Source organism: Peromyscus eremicus, chromosome 20, assembly GCF_949786415.1.
Source record: "Peromyscus eremicus chromosome 20, PerEre_H2_v1, whole genome shotgun sequence".
Classification (NCBI taxonomy): Eukaryota; Metazoa; Chordata; class Mammalia; order Rodentia; family Cricetidae; genus Peromyscus; species Peromyscus eremicus.
The window spans coordinates 23258115-23264114 of NC_081436.1; positions in this window are offsets into that span (position 1 = coordinate 23258115).

Genomic DNA, 6000 nt, shown 5'->3' on the forward strand with positions numbered 1-6000 from the left:
AGACCTCCCAAGCAGGCCCCAAATGGCCTGAGAGGACCAGCAGGGGAGATCGATCAGCCTGAGTGTTCGCTGTGGTGAGGATGTTTGTGAGCTAGGTGGCCAGAGCTCTACTAAAAAGGGGTTCACCCCACACCCCTACACTCTCATCAGCTCTCCCAGGTGCAGAAGGGAGGGGAAGGTGGACGCTGTCTTCACACCCACGCTTCCGGAGCATGCTCATCACTGTGGTGGCCCTGGTACCAGTGTCCTGGCCAGCCTGTGACATCCTGTAGGTGGCAGGCCTCTGTTCCACAGGTGCTTGCTGGGTAGCCATGTTCTTATGTTCTTTTGACACTCCAGCTACTGCATCCTTGGGAGGGAGTCTACTTGTAAGTGTGGTCTGAGCTAACAACGAGGGGGGGGGGGAGGGGGGTATGTGTGTGGCACCCAATGCTGGTTGGTTTTTGTCAACTTGACACAAGCTACAGACATCTGGAAGGAAGGGACCTCCACTGAGGAAATGCCTCCATCAAATTGGCCTGTGGGCAAGCCTTTGAGGTCTTTTCTTGATTCATGATTGATGTGAGAGGGTCCAGCCCACTGTGGGCAGTGCCACACTAGGCAGGTGGTGCTGGGGCACATAAGAAAGCAGACTGAGCCGGGCGGCGGTGGCGCAAGCCTTTAATCCCAGCACTCGGGAGGCAGAGGCAGGCGGATCTTTGTGAGTTTGAAGCCAGGCTGGTCTACAGAGCGAGATCCAGGACAGGCACCAAAACAAACAAAAACAAAAACAAAAACAAAAACAAAAACAAAAACAAAAACAAAAACAAAAACAAAAAGAAAGAAAAAGAAAAGAAAGGCACACCGAGCAAGCTATGGGGACCAAGCCAGTAAGCAGCATCCCTCTATGGGCTCGGCTTCTGTTCCTGCCCCCAGGTTCCTGCCTTGACTTCCCTTTTTGAGGTGCTGTGATCAGGATGTGTAAACCAAACAAGCCCTTTCCTCCCAAGCTGCTTTTGGTCGTGCTGTTTATCACGGTAATAGAAAGAACACTAAGACAGAGCCTCTTCCCCACAGGCTCTCAGGCCCTGTAGGAATCTGCTGGGCCTTCGCTGCCAGAGCAGGAGCTCCATGCTTGGAGAAGCTGTGTGCTCAAGCTTCCCTCCATCTCCTTCAGGGCTGAACACACCCTAGAAAAAATACAAAAGAAAGTGATGATGTGAAAACCTCATTTTCCCAAGCAACCAACTGGATGAGAAAGGCCTCTAGCTCTCACGGCACGGCCTTTGTTGACGACTGAGTCCCTGCTACTGTTTGTGGGGCTGAGCGTGGAAACTAAGGTTTCATGCATGTGAAGCAAACACTCAGTCGCTGATGGTAGGTTTGGTTCTGCCTGGAGTTTTGAGGACAAAAAAAAGGCTGGGGATGTAGCTCAGTTGGTAGAGAGCATGCACAGAGCCCTGGGTTCGAACCCCAGCACCACATAAAACTTGGCACAGTGGTGCCCACTTGTGATCCTAGGTGCCAGGGAGGTAGAGGCAGGAAGATTTGAAGTTCACGAATATCCTCAGTGTGCAGTGAGTTTGAAGCTAGTCTAAGCCGCATAAAACCTTGACTAGGGGGTGGGGGGGAAACCCTCTTAAAAGCGTCCTGTAGAAGTAACCAACCGTCTTATTAAATAAGAAACACAGAGCCAATACAGAGATAAAAGCCAAGAGGTCAGAGCAATAGCTAAGAGCTAAAAACCTTACCCTTCACTATCGCGGTGGTCCTACCTCTCTGAAAAAGATCTACTTCCTGTGTGTATGTCTTTATAAAGACTTTCTGTTCTGCCTTCTCATTGGTTGTAAACCCAACCACATGACCACCTCGTCACTGCCTGTCTGAAAGACCTCCAGGTCTTCTATGGTTGGTATTGAGATTAAAGGCGTGTGTCTCCATGCTGGATGTATCCTTGAACACACAGAGATCTACCTAGCTCTGCCTGCCTACCAAGTGCTGGGATTAAAGGCGTGCGCCACCACTGCCCAGCTTCTGCTATGGCTTGCTATTAGCTCTGACCCCCGGGCAACTTTATTTATTAACATACAAATAAAATCCCATTTCAGTACAAATAAAATATCACCATAGCGTCCTTCAGTGAGGAGGTCCCTGCAGGTTCAGACAGGGAAGCGAACCTCTTGAAGAGATGAGAATGAAAACCTAGTGTAGATGGATTCCATCAACCTGGATCAGATTTCAGGGAGTCTAGTGTCACAGTCAGCGTGTGTGTGTGTGTGTGTGTGTGTGTGTGTGTGTGTGTGTGTGTGTGTTTAGTTTCTCAAGACAGGGTTTGTCGCGAAGTGTCAAGGCACGGGTGTGCGGGTTCACACAAATCCGTGAAAATAAAACTCAGAGGCACCTTAAGAATGAATTTAGCCTTTCATGGCTATAAGGTAATCCAGTCTATGGACTGGAAAACTTTCCCTTCGCCCAGGGCATTTTTCCCTTATATTTACAGTTTAGCCAGTTCATTTCCAGATGTTCAAAACAACCTGAAAGAAGCTCCCAACAATACAACGCCAAGTGCAAGTCCCTCCATTCCTCAGGTGCCACAGTTTTCCAGGTTTCCTGAACCAAGTTTTGCATAGGCCTTTGTATCCTTGGGAGACTCTGAGACAAGATTCACATAGGGCAACAAGAGAAACAAAGGGTGCCTGCTAAACAAAAGATGGATTAGGGTTAGGTGCCACTCTCTGGAGCCCAGGCCAGGTGTAGCCCAATGGGAATGCAGCCACAAGGGGTTCTCTCTGTAACTGCTGTGGCTGTCCTGAATCTCGCTCTGTAGACTAGGCTGTCCTGAACTCACAGAGATCCGCCTGCCTCTGGCACCCGAGGGCTGGCATTAAAGGTGTGCGCCACCATCACATGGGTCATTGTGAGCATATTGAAAACACAGTACAATTTGGGCAAAGGTTTCCAGGCAACAATCAATCCAATCAGTCCATTTTCAGGTGCACAGTAAAGCTTAAAGTGTGACTATGTAGAGACTCTTTTACAGAGTGCGTGTGACCATGAGGGTGGGTTCTGTAGCTAAAAGGCTACAGAATCTAGTGTGATCTCTGACCAATAGCATAGAGGTCAGCAGGCCATAAAGTACATGTGACATCTCTCTTAAGGATGGGTAGTGGTCTATGGAGGGAAGAGTCTGGAATAATCATTTTGGAGTATTTAGGTGAAGTTTGCTTCTACAGCAAAGGTGGGTGATGTCTGCTTCCACAGACAGCAAAAAAGTCATCAGGTCCTTAACAAAGTCCACTCCTATAGTCTGAAAGTTTCTCCAGTCCCACCCAGCCCCAAGGTCCCACAGCAGCTTATAAAATAATCACCCAGAGGCTCAATATTATTTACAAACTGTATGGTCCATGGCAGGCCTCTTGCTAGTTAGCTCTTATATCTTAAATTAACCCATTTCTGCTGGAGAGATGGCTCAGAGGTTAAGAGCACTGACTGCTCTTCCAGAGGTCCTGAGTTCAATTCCCAGCAACCACATGGTGGCTCACAACCATCTGTAATGAGATCTGGTGCCCTCTTCTGGCCTGCAGTCATACATGCTGTATACATAATAAATAAATTTAAAAAAATAAAAAAAAAAAAATAAAAAAAAAAAAAATAAAAAAAAAAAAATTAACCCATTTCTATTCATCTATGTTTTGCCACGTGTTCTGTGGCTTACCGGTCTGCTGGCATGTTGCTCCTTGGGTGACAGGCTGGCATCTCCCCAGACTCTGTCTTTCTCTTTCCTGTCTCTCTCCTTGGATTTCCCGCCTGCCTCTAAGCTGCATTGCTATAGGCCAAAACAGCTTATTTATTAACCAATGGGAACAACATATATTCACAGCATACAGAAAGACATCCCTCACCACACTCCTAGCTTTCTGAGTGGGAAAACAGGTATTTTATCTCCTCCAATGAGAAAAGGTGCCTGTGCATTTAACATTCTTGGTTTTCCTTAATGCTTCTCTGTGAGTACAAAGACCTCTGTGTCCCCAAAACATTAGATCAGGTGGTAGTGGCACATGCCTTTAATCCCAGCACTCAGGAGGCAGAAGCAAGTGGATCTCTGAATTCAAGGCCAGCCTGGTCTGTCGGAGTCCAGCTCCCACCTTTTGAAGGGTTCTTAGGTGGAGGAGAGGAATTAAGAAATGATAGAGAGACCTAGACAATGAGAAGAAAGACAGAAACACAGGATAGCTTCAGGAGGGCCTGGGTCAATATCCAACAGCCTCATCCTTTATTGAAAAGGAATTTTTATAATATGCCAAGGGGAGAGGCAAAAGACCTCCCCCTTGCAAGATCAAAGCACACCGTACAGCCAAGTGTAGACCCTTCCAAACACCTGGTAACCACGCCTGTGGTCAAATCATCCCATTATTCAGCCCTGCTGGGTAAAGCAAGCTCAGATTCTCTGACCCTGAGTAAATTCTCACTAGGAAGCCTCTGTGGGATCCCACACTGGTCTGCAGAGAGTTCCAGGACAATCAGAGCTACACAGAGAAATCCTGTCTCAAAAAACCAAAACAAAGAAAGTCCGTCTGAAGTCAAGCATTCAGGAGCTAGTTGCCCATACTCTATCACTCCAGTTCTTCCTTAGCTGGGGTACCCAGAAGGAGGACTCCCAGCCCTTCTGGGTCTTTTCAGAGGCCAAATAGCCCCACTTGGCATCTGAGGAGCCCCTAGCCTTGGTAGGAAGTGAGAGAGACACATCAGTGTCAGAGTCAGCAACTGAAACCTTTTGCAGGTGCAAGTTTCATTCTGAGTTGAAGGTGACTGTGGGCGTCCCGGTACAGGCTGCTCGCCACACCCTGATGTTTTAAACACATCTACCTCCCACAATTTCAGAGATAGAAAAGGTCAAGTCCAATATGACGGTGCTGCTTGGGTATGGTGAGGGCTGCCTACCGGTTTGGGCATGGTCACCTTTTTGCTAATTGTTCCTGGGGAGGGATGGTATCTCAGGTGCCCCCCCCCATGTGTTGTTTGATTTTTAGGTACTTTTTGTATATTGTGGGAAACTGCCTCCTTGCATTATGTGTGCATGTCAAGTCTCTTTTTCCAGGCTTACTGCCTCTCTGCTTTATGTATATGTTTTCCCATGGTTCTGTGTGGTCCCGAGAATGATCTCCAATAGCCACAGTTGTGGTTTAATGAGTAAGTTTATTTGGTAAGCCACAAGGCAAAGTAAAAGAAGAAACAGCGATAACAAAACATCATCAAATGGGGCTTATAAACGTCCAGCAAAAACCAGCTGGGGAAGCCCCATTAAGGCAGCCAGCTGTGTTTCCCCCATGGTGTCCTAGGCAGAGCAGAGTGACCCTCGGGTAAGGCTTTCAAATAAAGGAACAAATAGCAACAAATAGAGACAACATCATTCAGTGAGGTGCTCACATCATCCGGCAGAAACCAACTGGAGAGGCAGAGGCGGTGAGCTGGGGTTCCCGCCACCTCTGGGGCTGAACCTCCAGTCTCTTCTCACTCAGAGCACTTTTCTATCGTGGGAGACGGCTGACCTGCTAGCTGTTGTTGATGTTGTTTGTTTTTGTTTTTCGAGCCCAGGTTTCTCTGTGTAGTCCTGGCTGTCCTAGAACTCGATCTGTAGACCAGGCTGGCCTTGAACTCAGAGATCCGAGTGCTGAGATTAAACACCTCCCGGCTCTTCTAGCTGTTCCTTAGGACACTGTTTTTAACTCTTGGGCTGTTTTACGGTTCTCTCCTCCCTCTTATGGTTATGGGGCCAGCCCATCCCTAGACAAGGGGTCTCGGGAGACACTTGATGTAAACATGCTTGCATCTGAAGCAACCCTACCTTCAGAGCCAGACTCTGAATGAATTCAAACAGCATGCAACAATTCACCAGTACACCCACACAAATGGTTTAGAGCTCATCTAATCAAATAGACCCAAAGTCTGTCTGTCTGTCTGTCAAATCTAAATGCCCTCCCAGTAGATATTTTCTTAAACTGACAGATTATAGTTGAGTCG